This window comes from Malaclemys terrapin, chromosome 2 (genome assembly GCF_027887155.1).
Source record: "Malaclemys terrapin pileata isolate rMalTer1 chromosome 2, rMalTer1.hap1, whole genome shotgun sequence".
Classification (NCBI taxonomy): Eukaryota; Metazoa; Chordata; order Testudines; family Emydidae; genus Malaclemys; species Malaclemys terrapin.
Window position 1 is genome coordinate 265,103,414 of NC_071506.1, and position 19,785 is coordinate 265,123,198.

General features: G+C 40.8%; 1 protein-coding gene across 9 annotated transcripts in view; it reads right to left on the reverse strand.

Moving 5' to 3' along the window:
* ZMYND11 (zinc finger MYND-type containing 11) overlaps nucleotides 1–19,785 on the reverse strand; it is a 163,362-nt gene that overhangs the window by 119,578 nt on the left and 23,999 nt on the right. The gene's annotated exons all lie outside the window — the stretch shown is intronic.

Sequence of the window (19,785 nt, forward strand, 5' to 3'; positions counted from 1 at the left end):
TACACTTCTCATACACTAAACTAGATAAGACATTTACAGCTTAGCTACTGATAAAAAAGGAAAGTGAATAAGCTTGTATCCCTTAAAACCAATATCCCCTCTAACAAATATGGTCAGCCTGTCAGTATTGCTTGCTGCCCAGGGACCAATAACTCCTCGTTTGTTCCCTACAGACACACTTAACTCCCATCCCCAGTTTTCCCAAACACTGTTCTAAAGACAAAAAGACAGAGTAGGCTTTGGTAGATAGTTTCAGTCTCCACCTCCCAGGAGATTGTCTTCTGAGGAAGAAAAAACACTTAATGAAGATTAATGGCTACCCTTCTACAGCTTAATGAACTAGCTCAGACACTGACTTTCATTGACCACCGTGGCTGACTGCACCCAATTTCGGCCAGATCTCTTGATAAACCCCTTGAGCATTTTTTCCCCTCTTGTCATGAGCTAAGAGTTATAGACCCTCTGTCATAATTAGCTATCTCTTATGATGATGATGATAAAAAATAGTTCTCAAATTGACAGGTCAATCTTTCTTTTTGCCTTTTGTGGTTTTAGGTCTAGTCCACACAGTTTTTACTGGTATAACTATGTTGGTCAGAGGCAATGTTGTACTGACATGGTTATACCAGTACAGTAACTCCGCACTTAAAGTCGTCCCGGTTAACGCTGTTTTGTTGTTACATTGCTGATCAATTAGAGAACGTGCTCGTTTAAAGTTTTGCAATGCTCCCTTATAATGTTGTTTGGCAGCTTTGTCCACTGCTTTGTCCACTGCTTGCAGGAAGAGCAGCCGGTGGAGCTAGCTGATGGGGGCTTGGAACCAGGGTGGCAGCCCCCCCCCCATCAGCTCCCCGCTCCTCTAAGTTCCCTGTGTGGCAACCGCTCAGCAGCCTATCAATTGCCAGGTAGTTCAACTGTCCCTCCCCCAAGTACTGTTCCTGCCATCTGCCTTGGAGCTGCTCCCGGGAGTCTCCTGCTTGCTGTGCGGGGGTGGAGGGCAAAGGGGAGATAATGTCAGGGTGTCCCCTTCCCCCCTGCTCCTGCCCCCCGCTTACCCAATCTCCATAAAGCGGGGGGGGGGGGGGGACGACGTGACAGGGCTCAGGACGGAGGGAGCTTGCTGGCAGCAGCTACTGAACTTGCTGATCTACTTAAAAGGGCAATGTACTTACAGTGGGGTCAGCGTACTTAAAGGGGCAATGTGCATCTCTCACACACACTGTGTGTGTCTCTGTCTGCCATGCTGTCTCCCCTCCCTCCATTTGTGCTGCCTTGTAGAGTGTGAGGCTACATTAACAACGTGTTAACCCTTGAGGGCTCAGATGAGTGCTAGTTCATCATTTAGCAGTTAGGCATTCCCTTGGAAATATCCCACCCTCTTCCACTCTCTGACTTCACCACCTCAACCAAGCTTCACAATCATCATTGCTGTGTACAATATTAAATTGTTTGTTTAAAATTTATACTGTGTGTATATATATAGTCTTGTCTGATGAAAAAAATTTCCCTGGAACCTAACCCTCCCCCATTTACATTAATTCTTATGGGGAAATTGGATTCGCTTAACATCGTTTCGCTTAAAGACGCATTTTTCAGGAAAATAACTACAACGTTAAGGGAGGAGTTACTGTACAACCCTAACATGAACACAGTTATGCTGGTGTAGCTTATTCCCGTTCCCATATGGGAATAAGCTATTTTTGTAGAAGCGTATTTATATTGATGTAACTGCAATCCTTCTAGGAGGACTGTACCGCTTGAACAGTATTGCCAACCACAAGTGTTCAAAATCATAAGCCAGACACCCAAAATCATGAGATTTTTTAAAATAACTTTTGGATTTTTTTATTTGATTTCTGGTTTCTGAGCCATTAGGGGACACTTGCTTGGTATTTTCAAGCTCTTCTCCACAAACATGAGAGCTAGAAATTTACTTTTAAAAAAATGAAAACAGAGATTCTCATGCAATCTCTTGATTCCAGGAGTGGAGGCTTTAAGAAAAATATCAGATATCGTGAAATTAGCAATAAAATCACAAGAGTGGGCAACACTGGTTTAATTATACCAGTAGAGATAGAGTAGTACAACTTTTCTGCATAGACAAGCCCTTGAAAGTCTTTAAAGGTTTTTACCAGTTGATTAGCAATTAACTCAAGGTAGTAAGCAACTTTGTAAAGGCTAGTCTAAACACTGCCCAAACTTTGTTCCAGGCTGTGGTTTACCTTATGTCAGCAAGGACTATTCAGGTGAGTAAGGTCATGTCTACACTATAAAAGTTTTGCTACTTTAACTATACCAGTACAGTTAAATCCCACCTCCCCATGCATGGATATACCAGTATTAAAGTGCTGATATCAGAATAGCTTTAACCTGGTTCAGCAAGCAAAAGGCACCTTTACCACAGTATAACTGCCTTCACATCAGAAGTTATATTGGTATAACTATATCACTAAAAAAAAAAAAAAAAAAAAAAAATCACACCTCCAATCAGACTAGATACACTGGTATACATTTTCTAGTCAGGCGTAACACTTTACAGGATCAGTCCTTTATTCTGCAGTGTCCCCACGGAATTAGAACTACATATAAGCACACACGAAAAATAAAAAAGAAGTCTGAAGAAAGAGAAGAAACACACTGTTGTGGAGCAGCTCAAAATAAATTAAAAAAAAAAAAAAAGTGTAGGCTGGCCCCCAACTAATGCAAGCCAGTGCTACAGCCAAAAGCATGAAGACTATTGTAGAACAGTTATGGTACCGGTAATTTTAAGAGTCTGACCGTCAGATTGGCATTGCCATGGAAGACAATGCATTCCTATAACACAACATTAAACTAAGACTCTCAGACTTGTAACCATGTCATGTGTGGTTTTTTTTTTTTTTTTTTTTTGTATGATAACAGGATGTCTGGAAAGAACACCATGTAGGAATTCAGGGTGGGGTTGTACGCTAGGTTCCATATCACCAACAGGAAATGGACTCTGATCTGGGGCTTCAATAAGTGCATTACACTTCTCATACACTAAACTAGATAAGACAACTAACGGCCGCCGGGGGATAGTACTATAGATATTAAAAAAAAAAATTCTAACTAAGTTGAATAAAAAAATGATACAAAGGGGTACTTTTAAGTAGTCAGAAATAACTGATTGTCTAAAGAAAGGTATCTTTGTATACAAATATTTTATAGAATGAGCACTGTGCCAAAAAAACCACAGGGATAAATTTCCTTCCCAGATGGTAGATTTGAATAAACACCACTGTCACTATGTTAATATGTGATAGACTGCCAATAAGTTATTATTTCATAACCAAGACCTTGAGTTCACTAGAAAGGTGTGTTCACTAGAAAGGTTTTTTATAACATGTTAAATTCCTAGTGTTGTTAAGGTTTTAACATGTATCAGCTGGCCAGGGTAAGCCCTAGAGGGTAACCATTTCAGGGCAGTTTTTTAAATGTGCCTGTATCTTTGAGTGCCTAAAGAGGGGAGAGAGCTAGCTAGCTAGCTCAGTGGTTTGAGCATTGGCCTGCTAAACCCAGGGTTGTAAATTCAATCTTTGAGGGGGCCATTTCAGGAACTGGTGTAAAAAAATCTTTCTAGGAATTGGTCCTGCTTTGAGCAGGGGTTGGCCTAGATGACCTCCTGAGATCCCTTCCAACCCTGATATTCTATGAACGGATATAGGTTGGCACCTAGTGTGATTTTCAAGAGTGCCTAGGCACCTAACTCCCATTGATTTCAAGTAACTTAACTAATTGATTGCCAGTTATTAACTTGAATTAATTAACAACTGTAAATGGTAGTCTGCACACTTCATAAACATTTGTGGCTCAGCCTAGGGTAAACAACAGACCTTTGTTTCCCAGTACCAAAGTTTGTGGACAATCATACTAGTTAACTAGTTAATAGGCAATCAAATAACTCAAGTTAAAACACAACCACAAACTCAAGTCTAGACATAGCTGAAAAGGTTAGGAAGGGGGCATCACACCTTTTAAAGACTGTCAGGAGTAAATTAGGATGAAGGTCAAGGACTCCGATGGACTTCTGAGATACTCTGATATTAACAAGAGGAAAGACTGTGATGGAATGGCAAACCTGTGAGGTCTAGGATCGAAGTAAATAATTATTTAACTTGCTGTAACCACAAGATTCAGAACTAGTGTACCTAGGCAAGACAAGCTGCAGATGCAGACCAAGCTACATTTTATATGGTGTAGCTTTCATTTATTTTGAAAAAAGCAACAGAGGGTCCTGTGGCACCTTTAAGACTAACAGAAGTATTGGAGCATAAGCTTTCGTGGGTGAATGCCCACTTCATCAGATGCATTGCTTATGCTGCAATACTTCTGTTAGTCTTAAAGGTGCCACAGGACCCTCTGTTGCTTTTTACAGATTCAGACTAACACGGCTACCCCTCTGATACATTTATTTTGATTTACTCTTCTCTAAAAAGAACACCAAACACTGTTTTATTTACGGCCCTACCAAATTCACAGTCCATTTTGGTAAATTTCATGATCATAGGATTTTAAAAATCTTAAATTTCACGGCTTCAGATATTTAAATTTGAAATGTTACTGTGTTGTAATCATGGGGGTCCTGACTCAAAAGGAGGCTGTGGGGAGGGGGTCGCAGTATGGCCACCCTTACTTCTGCACTGCTGTTGGCAGGGCGTTGCCTTCAGAGCGGGGCTCCCAGCCAGCAGCTGCAGAGCTTCCTGCAGACATGGGTCTGACCTGACCCCAGGAGAGGCTCATGCAGGGGAAGACAAAGTCCCATCCCTCCCCAGCCCGGCTGGGACTAGCAGCTGGAGCCCAGCGCATGGTAGGAGCCTTCGGCCAGCCCTGCCCCTCCCTGTCTCTGGGTCCAGCGCTTGGGGGTTAAAGGATCTTTGTGAGTCTAGGGGTTGACCACAGTGCCCCCTGACCATGCCTCCCTGGACATTTCATCCACATCGCTCACCCGTAAATACCTTTAAAAATCTGGCTCTTAGTGAAAGTCTGGTGACTAGGTACGGTGGCAGGAATAAGAGAATGAAGTCTCAGACTGTGACAAACATGTCTACTGAATCCAGAGTGACTACACTTCAGCAAGGTGTGGAGAGCCATCCACTGCTATTAACTTCAGTGGGAGTTGAGACTGCTGCTGCCCTTCAGAGAATAGGCCCTAAAACTATAAAGGTATTGCAATTCATACTTAACAAGTACTGTCAATATTATTCAGCTGCCTAGATAGTGGAAGTCTGACGCTGAGTTGCTATAAATGTTGGGGTTGTAAGTCATTCCAATGCAGATTTTTAACTACAGTAATATCTCAAGAGCTTGTTTGGAAGGTGGGAAGGGGAAGAGCAGGATGGAGGAAATTATTATATAAAATATGAGGAGTTAGTTTTAATTTTTAACTATAGATATCCCATTTGGGCTCCATTCCCATGCCCCGCACACAACAGCAGGATCTTCTGTCCTCTGAATATTGAGTTGGAGAACACAGCAGGAAGTGAAACTACTTTAACAATATGTTTATAGGAATGTCCTTGGAAATATAGCTCATTATCAGAATACTGTCCAGGGTTTTACAATCCAGCATATCATTTTTGCTTATATCAGTGCAACAGAGAATTAAAAATGCAGTGTCTTCCTTTTGTTTTATTGAACGACGACCAAATAATTTTATATCAAAAAGATTCCAGATTTTTTTTTTTAAAAATAGACCCTTTTATCAGTCAACTTTCATAACAGAATCTGGAGAAAAAAATTAGATATTAAATCTTTTTAAAAAGTAAAACTTAATTATCCCACCAATGACCTTCAACTGTGGGGGAAACTGGCACCACTCTTTTTTAATCAGTTACACAAAGCTCTTTGGATTAGTTAAAAGAGCTTATCAACTGGTGCTGGGATGACTATTTAAATATGTTGTCTAAAAAAGGAAATGTAAATGCTCTTTACTCAACATATTCTATATGTTCTATAATTTTCAAGTTACAGTTTGACTGAATTCTGACCTCAGTTACATGCAATTAATAATGTTTGTGAGGTACTTAAATACGAAAGATTTATACCATGGTAAAGCACAAAAATAAATGTGGCAGATTATAAATGGCCCTTACTCAGGTGTGCAGGGGAAAGAGAAGTTTGCATGCTCGACCCACACAAGGGCACTCATTTTGCCCGGGACACTGTGTTTCAGTGATGTGTTCCTGGGGGCACTGAGTGCTCCCAAGCAGAGTGACTACACTAGGATGAGCACAGGGACGTTATAAGGAAAAATATATTAAACACCATGAGGCACCCAGAAACTACAGTAACAGAGGTCATATAACTAGGTGGGAGGGATAGCTCTGGGGTTTGCACATTGGCCTACTAAACCCAGGGTTGTGAGTTCAATCCTTGAGGGGGGCCACTTAGGGATCTAGGGCAAAATCAGTACTTGGTCCTGCAAGTGAAGACAGGGGGCTGGACTTGATAGCCTTTCAAGGTCCCTTCCAGTTCTAGGAGATAAAATTAATGGAGATATCTTAACTAAGTACCACAGATACAGACAGGTAGGAGCAGGCTGAAATATCCTAAAGGATAGTGAGGTCTGAACACCACCTCACTCAGAGGAATTATTGTCATCCATCCACCATCACATAGTTCTTCTCCATACCACCCCATACTCTGGTCAGTGGTGAAATGCCACAGTTCACCCAATACATGGATACATTCAGCCAAGACATTCAATAGCAGTAAGGTAGGGCTGGGATCAAAGTTAGAGAACATTATTTAGAAATCAGGAGAATATTTAATTTCAGAAGTCCCTGGATATTGCTTATAGAAAAAATGTCATGTAATTACCAAAGAAATTAGGAACTGATCTGGAGCCACCGCTATTTCTGTACTTTAATAAAATAATAATCAATTTCTTAGAGTTTCTGATTAGATCTCAAAGCTCTTGATATTGGACAAGCATTATCATACCCATTTTAAATCAGGGAAAAGGTCGCACAGCAAGTAACCAGCAGAGTCAGGTATAGAAGCTGAGTCTCCTGCTCTATCCATAGCTGGACTACACTGCCATCTTTCTCCCTTCTTGGAACTGTAAAGAAAGGGTGGCTACGCTTTTATCTGAGAGCAATATCATTGTTATGATTGTAGACATTATTAAAAAACACATACATGAAAAACTGCCTCAAACAGACATACCAGTATAACATCTAAAATAATTTCCTGTTAAGAATTCCTGTTTACAATTTCTAGGATGGTTTCCTGTCTTTTCCCCTACTTGTAAAAAATGTAAAAGTTTCATTTCAAACTGATAGCGGATGAAGAAACACGATTTTATGCACAGTGGCTAACCAGCTGAAGGGACAGCTTACAGATGTTTGTGTATTCAGTGAAACTCACATGTTGCCATTGCCTAGATAAGGGTTTCTCAAATGAGGTCACCATGGCCGCATGCGTCCACCAGGGGTTTTTGTGCAGCCACAGCCTCCTGGGTGATGATAGGGATGGGGGAGCAAAGCAGTGGTCTCTCCCCCAGGCCCACCAGCAGGGGCTGGTCCCTCCTCCCTTCTGGAGCCACAAACACTGTAGGAGCAGGTGATCAGTGGGAGTTCTCCACCTTTCCGGGGCCAGTGGGACTCAGACTTCCTCTCTGGGATGGTGGACGGCCGTCTCTAGCCATGTGGTGGTGGGCTCCTTCCCCAGCCACAGAGCTTCATGCTCTGGCCCTAGGCTCCCCTCCCGCCCCCCACGTTACCCCTGGCTCCCACTGCCTTCTCCAGCCATGCAGCAGGACCACAGGGTCTGGCCCCAGGCTCACCCCCCACCATCGCCCTGATCCCTGCTGCCTCCTCCAGTCTTCCATCTAGATCACCAATCGCCACTGCACACACACACCCCGCCTCCCTACCCACCTCTCCATTCAGGGCTTAATTTGTCACCCACCTTGCCGGGGCTGAGTAAGTTTGCTGTGAAAAGTATTATTAACAAATATACAAATATCTCTTTTCACAGTAGCAGACTTACGAGCTAGCAAGTCTTTAAAAAAAAAAAAAAAATTCAACCAAAAAAGTAAAACATTCAAAACACCTTAGTTGTGTTTCTATTCTGTTTAGGTCCTGTACAGAATAGAGACAGAATAGATTACTTTGTCTGGGGGTAAAAAACAAACAAACAAAAAAACCTCTATATAAATAAATTACAAGTATTTGGACATGTATATGTGCATATTTATTTCTTTTTCCTAAAGTTTTCCTAAAGTTAATTATGTATTTTAGAAAAAATTGTCAGAGTGGCTACCAGCAAGAGTTGGTGGCTGCACTCTGAGGCCACCAAAATTTTTCTTGTGAGAGAACCCCAGATGCTCCAAGACTCAGTCATAATAATAATTAAACAGTTTTCATAAATCAGCATATTAGATAAAGGAGATATGGGACAATGTGGCTGAAGGAAGAGGTGGGCAGAGCTGAAGAGATGCACACAGTGGAAAAGTTGCACTCACCAGAGATATCAGCCTCTAGGAGTTTGCTGTAATGTTTAACCAAACAGAGAAAAAGAAATCTAAAAGAAAGCTATGTAAGTAGCAAGTTTTTTGTTTTGTCAGATAAGTACAGAAATAATAGAAATAAGGCTATGCATATTGCCAGGAAAAATTACAGTCACCCAATATAATTTTATATCTATAATATATTCCAGTAAACCAAACTAAGGAATAAGTCTGGTTATAAATTGGCCAGGAACCTACAAGAACCATCAGCCTTACGGTTCAGCATATGAGATTCAAGGTGAAGCAGATGAAGATTTTTAAAGTAGATCACAAATCCACAATCTTTACAATTTAAGGATCCAAACACATCGCATAAACTGCTTCAGCCACGCAGACAGGTTTTTAAGTTTTTCATGTCTCAGATTCAAATAAAATTCAAATATATCTTTGCAAAGACAAAGTTAATACCAAAGCTGATGCTCTGTGAAATAACAGATAAAACAAAGTACTGACATGAAGGATTATTTTTAGTATTTAAAATACTTTAGTATTTTATACTGCCACCCATTGCTGTAGTATCCTAGCAGCTTACACACAAAATCAATAGCATTAGCGAAGTTGCTAGTGGATTTAACGGAGTCTCTGATACTATTTTTTGGGGATAAAAACTCTGCTTGGAGGGGGGGGGTCTCTTTAAGGGGGAGCACAGGTAGAGTAACAGAAAGGGAAATTAAGAAATCTGTTAAAACATAACTCTTCCCTTGGCACGCTCTTGTTTCTGTTTTGGGACTGTACAAGATGTTGTGAGCCCTCAATTTTAATGGACCTGAGAATATTCAGCACCTTGTAGGGTCAGGCCCAATAAAACCAAAAATCTTGACTAGTGCTGCCAATTAATCGCAGATAACTCACGCAATTAACTCAAAAAATTAATTGTGATTAAAAAAATTAATCGCGATTAATCGTACTCTTAAACAATAGAATAACAGCTGAAATTTATTAAATATTTGATTTTTTTCTACATTTTCAAATATATCGATTTCAGTTACAACACAGAATACAAAGTGTACAGTGCTCACTTTATATTATTTTGCTTACAAATATTTGCACTTAAAAATTAAAAACAAAAGTAGTATTTTTCAATTCACCTCATACAAGTACTACAGTGCAAGCTCTTTATCCTGAACATGCAACTTCAAATGTAGTTTTTTTGTTACATAACTGCACTCAAAACCAAAACAATGTAAAACTTTAGAGCCTACAAGTCCACTCAGTCCTACTTCTTGTTCAGACAATCACGAAGAGAAACAAGTTAGTTTACATTTACTGGAGATAATGATGCCCACTTCTAAGTAAAATGTCAGCTGAGAGTGAGAACAGGCATTTGCATGGCACTGTTGTAGCTGGCATGAGAAGATATTTACATGCCAGATGCGCTAAAGATTCCTATGCCTCTTCATCTTCGGCTATCATTCCAGAGGACATGCTTCCATGCTGATGACGTGCGTTAAAAAAATAATGTGTTAATTAAATTTGTGCCTGAACTCCTTTGGGGAGAATTGTATGTCTACTGCTCTGTTTTACCCACATTCTGCCATATATTTCATGTTATAGCAGTCTCGGATGATGACTCAGCACATGTTGTTTGTTTTAAGAACACTTTCACTGCAAATTTGACATAAGCAAAGAAGATACCAATGCCAAATTTCTAAAGATAGCTATAGCACTCGACCCAAGATTTAAGAATCTGCAGTGTAAAAAAGAAGCAGGTAGCATTATCTTCTGCAAATGTAAACAAACTTGTTTGTCTGAGCGATTGGCTGAACAAGAAGTAGGACTGATTGGACTTGTAGGCTCTAAAGTTTTACATTGTTTGATTTTTGAATGCAGGTTTTTTTGTACATAATCCTACATTTGTAAGTTCAGCTTTCATGATAAAGAGACTGCACTACAGTACTTGTATTAGGTTAATTGAAATATACTATTTCTTTTGTTTTTTACAGTGCAAATATTTGTAATCAAAAATCAAGTGAGCACTGTACACTTTGTATTCTGTGCTGTAATTGAAATCAAGATATTTGAAAATGTAGAAAACCTCCAAAAATATTTAAATGGTATTCTATTATTAACAGCGTGATTAATTTTGTTAATAGCGCGATTAATCATGATTAATTTTTTTTATCACTTGACAGCCCTAATCTTTACATATCAAATCCAGCTTTACCTTTACTAGATCTTGTCCTGTGTAGTAGCAGTAGCCTTGAACCATATTCTATCACACAAAACGAATTTTATTTCTGTTCCATTTATCCAGCTTTTTTTTTTTTAAACCAGATTCTGGTTCTTAAAAGAGAAAGAGGAGAACATCAAGGGTTGCTTCATTTCCCTTTTATAATCCATCACATCAGTAGAGTTTTTTTTTACTGTTTATTCCACCATCCTTATAGCCCTTTCTATGCAGCCCATTGCCATAGTATGTAGCTACCATATTGATATGCTCCTAGTTAGTCTGTTTGGTTATTTCATCCATTTTCCTACCAAAGGAAGCTAAAGCACCTTCAATTCTGTTAAATTTATGCTTATCTGCTCTGATCTAGCCTCCCCTCCTCCAACTCATTGTGTTCTTATCTGAATGAAGTTCCCTGGCCATATCTTCATGTTCCTGGAATTCTGGAAAAGGAACTGAGCCTCCAGCATGGGACTCCTCCTTGTTTCTCCCCTTTGGTTTCGTTTTTTACTCCCCTTTCCTTCCCTGGTTTACAGCTTTTATAATTCAGGGGCATAGGCCCTGCTCTTTCCTCATATGGAAGATGGAGGCAGTGAGAGCTGGCAGAGTCCTCACCTGAGGCAGTAGCCTGTGCTAAGGGAACTCCTTTCTTCATTAGATCAATAATTGAAAAAGAACCCAGAGTTTTCACGAAAAAGTAAGACCAGCTGATACTTTTAATCTATCAAACTTTCTTTAAAAAAATGTGTTTGCCACTCAAACCTTGCCGCATGACCTTAGTGCATAAAACGATCCAGAAAGTGATTCTGACTAGAAACTAAAATAAAACTACACCTCTACCCCGATATAACGCGACCTGATATAACACGAATTCTGATATAACGCGGTAAAGCAGTGCTCCAGTGGGGGCGGGGTAGCGCAATCCGGCAGATCAAAGCAAGTTCAATATAACGCGGTTTCACCTATAACGCAGTAAGATTTTTTGGCTCCCTAGGACAGCATTATATCGAGGTTGAGGTGTAGTGTATTTTAACAGGCCACTCTGAGAAATACAAATAGAAAAACAAAGAGAGAATGTCACAGCAGATAGTAAAAAGTAATATGGTATCTGAAATATTTGTGTTTACAATCTAAACAAGTGTTGTTCTAGCTTTCGTTTGGTAGTGACCACAACAGCAAGGGTGCAAGATACCGTAGTTTCAGTTACCATACAATGCCTTGCTTTCATTCATTCATACATTTTCAAACACATCTTTATGTCTGTTGAAATTAGTCATGTTTGGTCTCAACCAAAATGTTCTCATAGACTCATAGACTCTAAGGTCAGAAGGGACCATTATGGTCATCTAGTCTGACCTCCCGCATGATGCGGGCCACAAAAGCTGACCCACCCACTCCTGGAAGAATTCTCTCCCTTGACTCAGCTGTTGAAGTCCCCAAATCATGATTTAAAGACTTCAAATCGCTGAGAATCCTCCAGCAAGCGACCCCTGCCCCATGCTGCGGAGGAAGGCGAAAAACCTCCAGGGCCTCTGCCAATCTACCTTGGAGGAAAATTCCTGAAGTAACAGGCAGCTGCGTGCACAGAGACCCTGCCTATCACGATCATTACTATGGTCTCATTGTTTCTTTGTGCTCCCCCACTTGTCAGCCAGTATACATCTGTTGTCTCATACTTCGATTGCAATCTCTTTGGGGAAGGGACTAGGATTTTCTACAGCACTTATCACTATAGGGTCCTGGTCTGTGAGAGAGGCACCTAGGTGCTCTTGCAAACCAAATAAATTAATAATAATAATAATAATAATTAAAATCATCATCCACCTTCATCTTCAAATACCATGGAAGCTTGTAATGACAAGACTAGATGTGATCGGAGATAGAAATTATATTTACACCCATGCAGAGAGCCCGCAAGGTCTATGTACCACTTAAATCCCACTTAATCCAAGTTGTTTCCTTTTGGAGATTCCTCCTCATGAAGATGCCAGAAATGGGTTTAAGTGGAACTGGAGTGGTGTATAAACCTTGGTACTGGCCCTCTGAACTAGGTGGATTTCACTCCAGAGTGCACTTCTTAATCAGATGAAAGAAACCTTTAGGAGAGCTCATTTATTTTACTACTTTCTAAATCTTAATTGCGGGTGCTCTTTGTGAGTGGCTCCATTCCTAAGCGATGTAGGTTCCAATTCAGCAAAGTGCGCGCTCCCCCTACACCTGCCACTTCTGCACAGGAAGGAGAGGCCTGCCTGTGCTTTGCTGAACTGGGGCCACAGTTAGACCATCTAACACTGCTTCTGTGGATTGCTGCATAATCATCTGGGCAGCAATGTGCACACAGTGCCAACCTAGCACTGTTACACTCCAGTTTTAAGCCAGTAATTCCATTCTGCAGTTACACTGACATAAACCACCATCACCACAATGGTGAATCAGTCCCAATCCCTCTTCCCTCCCTCCTTTCTTAAAAAAAAAAAAAAAAAAAAAAAAAAGGCAAACCAGCAACTCAGGAACTCCATGTAAGCTACCACAATGCTCTTGATCTGAGCCTGGGTCACTAAAATTTCATATGACATTCCATTTAAAACATTGTAGAGATGGACATTGTCACACTGTATGATAAATACCTGGTCAAAGACATCCTGATGCTTGGACAGGGCTGGTCCACTGAACAGATGTTTAATAGCACTCAGATCCAATACCTGGTCTCCAATTGCCACCCCAATTCTGTGCCTAGGCTTCTCTTTCTTTTTTCTTTTTTAAGACAAAGATCATGAGGAAAATTTATGCATGTGTGTCGGAGTTACACAAAGGTGGAGGAGGAAAAACAAAATAATGCCTGACCTGAAAAACAAACTGGAAGATCCTTTTGTAAGTCGCAGAAATAGAGAAATCAGGAATGAAGGAGGTGGGAAGCAGGCAGGATCCTACTGACTTTTCTGTTACTACCTGACTGGCCTATCTTCAGATCCTGAGTGTTCTAGCTCTTCATTCTCCTCTAGCAAGGGTCTTCTGTGTCTGAACTAGTGCTGCTGTTTGTCCTCATGCCAGGTAGCTTGCTGGCTCTCCTGGGATCTCTGGTCATTGTGCTACCAGAGATTACAATGCATGGTTAGTAGCTGACAGCAGGCTTCAATAAAGTAACAAATTAATCTGTTTAGGAAGGATTGTCCTGCGGTTTATATAAAGGACAGAGAAAGGTTCCATTCCTGGCTCCACCACATATTTTCTGTGTGATATTGGGCAAGTCACTTACCATATGTAAAACAGGAATAGTGCTTATCTACTTCACTGGGATATATTCATCAATATCTGTAAAATGTTTCAATATTCTAGAATGGAAGGGGCTATTTATATGTAAATTATCACCATTATTATTCTCACAGGTCATGTTGGAGAGACAGGTATTTATTGCAAGTAAGTGAAAATTCAAGGGGGTATTTTTTATGTAGCTACATGTGACAGAGAGATACAATATAATACCGGAGGACAGTAATTGTCAAAGTATAAGGACTTGTCTACACTTACAGCACCCGCCCTCTAGTGAGATCTGAAACTCTTTGCACCTTTCAATCTACAGCCATTTATAATCAATAGTCTAAGAAGTCATCAATCCAGTTCCAAAACTCATTGCAATGTAGGCCACAGATAGCTAATGTCAGCACTGCATCTAAGTTATGGCAAAGGGTAAACAATGGCATAAAAACAAATATAGAGTAATATATGAATAAGTTTACCCAGAAGAGAAATAGTCTGTTCAGGCTGGCTGAAATAATAGTTTTAAAATAATGGTAAGTTTCAGCTGAGAGTTGGTCTCTTGAGGAACGTTTTAATGATGCCGTTTGTTGCGACTCACTCTCTTGCAAGTTATTAGGCAGCTTTTCTTTTGTGGAATAACATTTAATCTTTTTACTATGTACAACCTTTACTATCTGCAATATTGTGGCTTCTTAAAAAGGTACCCAAAAATAGTAATGAGCCTCTTGTTTGAAGTTGCTATAGTCCAAACACATTTTTATCGTCCCTACTATTAAAAGCACAGCAACTACCTGAAGTCTAGCCATTAAAAAAAACAAACAAACAAACAAACAACAGTAAGTTTTGGGTAGTACATCTGCCTCTGAGTCCACTCTCCTTATATTTGTGCCTTTACAGCTACATTCTTATTTTTATCAAATACTTCTATTTCCCCATCCCTCACCCCACCCCCACCCTGCCGCAAAACACATCACTCCTATACAAAATTTCCTTTCTTCTAGCAGGAAGGTCCACAGATCCCAAGTAATGTATTTTCAGCCAGTTCTGAATAGACTAGACCTCTTAATCACTGGTAAAATGGAAGTATCTGCCTTATCTAAGGTATGTCTATGGCCCCAATTAAATAGTATCCAAGATACTCAGCCTTTAATGTTTTATTCTATTTTTATGTCTTTATCCTGTCAACACACTGTGAGGCAGGAAAGTGCTGATGGAGAACAGCGGCACAGAAGACTAAGTAACTTGACCAAGCTCACACAGGAACTTTGTGGTAAAGCAGGAAATTGAACGTGGGTATCCTGAGTAGCATCCTATCCATTGGATCATCCTTGCCCCCTGAAGATCCCACCAGTTTGATAACTTCCACAGTTACTACTATAGATAATCCTAAATCATAACCATTTAATTTTAAAGTGAATAGGAATACTTCTCTAATACGCAGTTCATTGCAGTGAAATGATTTCTTCCAATCACAGAATCGAATTGAACCATAGAAATGTAGGATTGGAAGGGATCTCGATAGGTCATCTAGTCCAGGATCCTGCACTGAGGCAGGGCTATGTATAATCTAGACCACCCCTAGCAGGTTTTTGTCTAACCTGTTCTTAAAAACCTCCAATGACAGAAATTTGTTCCAGTGCTTGACTACCCTGACAGTTAGGAAGTTTTTCCTAATGTCTAACCTAAATCTCCCTTTCTGCAATTTAAGCCCATTACTTCTTAGAATATCGGGGTTGGAAGGGCCCTCCAGAGGTCATCTAGTCCAACCCCCTGCTCAAAGCAGGGCCAATCACCAGACAGATTTTTTGCCCCAGATCCCTAAATGGCCCCCTCAAGGATTGAACTCACAATGCTGGGTTTAGCAGGCCAATGCACAAACCACTGAGCTATCCCTCCCCCCAATGGTTAAGGAGAACAATTTATCACCCTCCTCTTTATAACAACCTTTTAAGTACTTGAAGAATATTATCATGTCCCACCATCCATCTTCACTTCTCCAGACTAAACACACACAGTTTTTTCCATCTCTCCTCCTAAGTCATATTTTCTAGACTTTTATCATTTTTGTTGCTCTCCTCTGAACTTTCTCCAAAATGTGGTATCCAGAACTGGACACAATACTCCAACTGAGTGTGACAGTCTGTACCTCATGTTCACCCATTTTACAGGACTACATGACATTTTGTACAAAGCATACTACATAAGGTATCATTTGAAAACTCATGATTTGATGATCATTATTGTCCTGGTAAAATATGTGTGGCAACAGTGTATGTAAAGATATTAGATTCCACTGTATGATTTTACCAAGACATGTTTCAACATGTTCTGGAGGGGTCACAAACAAGTTTCCCAAAGACAAAAGGTTAGCCAATGCCTCAGCTAGGTGTCAATAAATTCAAATGGACCATCGCCTAATTAAGTGGCCACCACTTCAGGATAGAAAGTGTGGGCAAAAAAGTCTACATTTGGACAAAGAAGCAGCTTAAAGGTCCTGACCACACAGACTTTCTGTCTCCTGAATATCGGCTGGAGGTGATTCTTGCACAACAGAAAAGGCTATAAGAGGAGATGACAGATGACCCAAATCATCGCTCCCTTGCTCTCCACCCATGACATCATCAACCCCTGAAGAACAAAGGAAGCAGCATTGGACTGGGGGAGAGATCCTGATCGAAAGAGGTTCAGTCAGTAAGACTGCTGGAACATGTGGTGAAACACATCTTTGCTTTGTATTCACTTGGTTTAAGTTAGGTACTAGTTGCATTTTACCTTTTATTTTCTTGTAACCAATACTGACATATGCCTCATTACCTGTAGTCACTTAAAATCTATCTTTCTGTAGTTAATACATTTATTTTGTTGTTTGGATTGAAGTGTTTGGGAAACTCCATTTGGGATAACAAGATTTCTGCATATCATTTTCTATTAATAAATGATGGACTTTATACATGCTTGTATTCTCCAGGAGGGTGCTGGGCAGTACAAGACGCACATTTCGGGGGGAAAGTCTGGGACTGGGCGTTTACTGGTGTTGACCTGCAGTGTAATTCATGAGTGGCTGGCTATAGCACTCATATAGCATAGCTGGGAGAGATTTGCATGCCAGAGTCTGTGTGTGAGCAGACCAGGAGGGGTTGCTCTCACAGCGAAACAATGTAAAAAGCACCCCAGGTTAGAGAATCGAAGGGTTACAGCTGTCCATCAATCCAGATTTTACCCTGGGTAATGTCACATTGAGTCTTTATCAGTGCTGAGTAGAATGGAAGAATTACTTCTCATGTCTTGCTTACAACACTCCTGCTAATACAGCCCAGAGGGATAGTTCAGTGGTTTGAGCATTGGCCTGCTAAAACCAGAGAGTTGAGAGTTCACTCCTTGAGGGAGCCACTTAAGGATCTGGGGCAAAAATCAGTACTTGGTCCTGTTAGTGAAGGCAGGGGGCTGGACTCGATGACCTTTTGAGGTCCCTTCCAGTTCTATGAGATAGGTATAATTCTCATATATTATATTAAAGTCCATGCAGCTAAGATAGATCTTTATGGGTTTTTCATATAGAATAGGACCCTGTGAGAAAACGGTCCCTTCTGTGAAGATAGGTTGTATGGTTCTCTCACTGATCAGGTTGGAGCACCAAGGTCTTTGTGGCCAGAGATGGGCAAACAGAACATGATCTTCCTCATGCATGTGTGGCAGATCTCATTCAGATTGGCATTGGTTGTTATAATGGATCTGTTTGATTCTGAGATTCAGTATCTGGTGCTATACACCTGCTGACCTTCAGCCAGCAATAAAAAGACCTGGCTACCTTCTGAGGAAGAGAAGCAGAAGTCCGCACTCTTCTTTGGTACTTTAGACCAGCACTTTGCCTACGGTCTGCAGAAGACCAGAGTCTTAGTCTTTTGGAGGAAGAACCAATATCAGACAAAATGACAGACTGGAAGGATTGAGAGTCAGAAAGAGATTTGACAGCGTTGAGTATCCCTTATTTTTGAGAGAATATTAGATACCTTTTGTCTTCCCTGAGAGATTCCCTCTGTGACTTAAGGTTTCTTTCTCTTGCCCAGGACAGCAAATCCTCTGAAGAGATGTGTCTTAAACCTGGGGGTTTGAAGCTGAGGGTTGGCTAATTAGTTCATTGGACAGACTAATCTCCAGCCACTGAGATCAGGAGCAATTCCCCACTGAGCTAGTTGCAGCAAGTAGTTTAAAGGAGATGAACTCCCTGCATAAAGGGTTTATTCCAACTCTTGGTATAAGTGGAAACACTGGGGGAGAGCAGATGACAATTTGGGTCAAGACACCTCTTACTACTCTCTATACTATCCACACAGAAGCTGCTCTTGTTTTCTTAACTCTCCTAGTTATGGGAAGGCAGGGATAGCAATGATAGGGGCAGTGTGGTCAACAACATTGGTCAGTGATGCGTAGTCAGATGTGTTTTTTCTACATGCTGTTTCATCTGAGCCTCTCCCCGCACTGAATCAGGGATGTTAACTTATAGCACCTTCCTCAAACAAGGCTGAGGATGGTCTTGTGGAACCCTGGCCAGCTTTCAGTTCAATGGACACAACCCAGCCACATGCGTACACTCCAATACAGAGAAAAACAGTGAGAGCAAATTTTCATTCTTTGGCTTGTCACTCTTGATGAGCCAGTAATAAGCCTCCGAAATCAAAAGCAAAGGAGTAGAGCCTGTCACTAAGAAACCCTGCCAATCTGCCAAAATCTGGCACACATAGCTCAAGGATCCTGTTAACAATTTCAGGTTTTTGTTTGTTTTTCTTCTGTAGGTTCAGAGCTCTTAAACAGGAAGGACTGTAAAAACCTGCCTAAAGTGAAGGACATAGATCAGAACAGTGGCTACAGTACTGGATTGGGACCTAGAAGATCTGGATTCTATTCCCTGCTCTGCCATTGACCCACTGGATGACCTTAGACAAATCACCTCACCACTCCATGCCTCAGTTTCCACAGCTGTAAAATGGAGGTAACAATACTGACCTCCTTTGTAAAGCACTTGGAGGTCTATAGATAAGAGCTGTTATATTTATTATTATTGGGAGTACCCTATTTAATATTATTATTAAAGGTTGTAGCCTCACTCACTCTGCTAGTGACTGACAGGTCTGCCTCCTAAACCCAGAACTGGCTGCAGAAATGCAGAGTTGATCATTATTTAGAATCTGTGGACCAATTTCCCTGAAGAAAAGGGGAAATTGCTGACAGCATAGGAGAAAACAGTGAAACTAATTATATAAAGAAAATGCAGCAAGGAGCAGATTTTCAAATGTTTTAGGTGCCTAAAGATGCACAGAGGCATCTCGTGGGATTTTCAAAAGCACCTAAGCAATGTAGGTGCCTAACTCTCATTGACATGAATGGAAGCTAGGTACCTAACTTGTTGAGGCAATTTCTGCATCTTTAGGTGAGCCTTAGGCGCATGGAACCCCAGTAACGAGCGAGTGCTGAGAGAATGCGGAATCAGTCAAGGCTACACTCGGCTGCTGCAGCAACTCATGGTGTCGGACGCCATCAGATGGTCGAGGGACATCTACGTAGAACACATCATCAGACATCGACAATACCAGGAGGGATCAGCTGGAGTGCCGATGAGAAGCGCAGCCAGGAAAGTAACAAATACTTTCCTCATGGATTGTATTTTCTAAATGGACAACCAACCTAATTCTCAATTACTGAGGGACAATCTCCACTCATTGATATATTTGCTTTCCACAACCAAATCTCTGTGCAATTTTTCATGAGTGATGTACCCAAGTATTCAGTTTCTAATATCTAAACTGTATTGTTAAATCTATTCACCTAA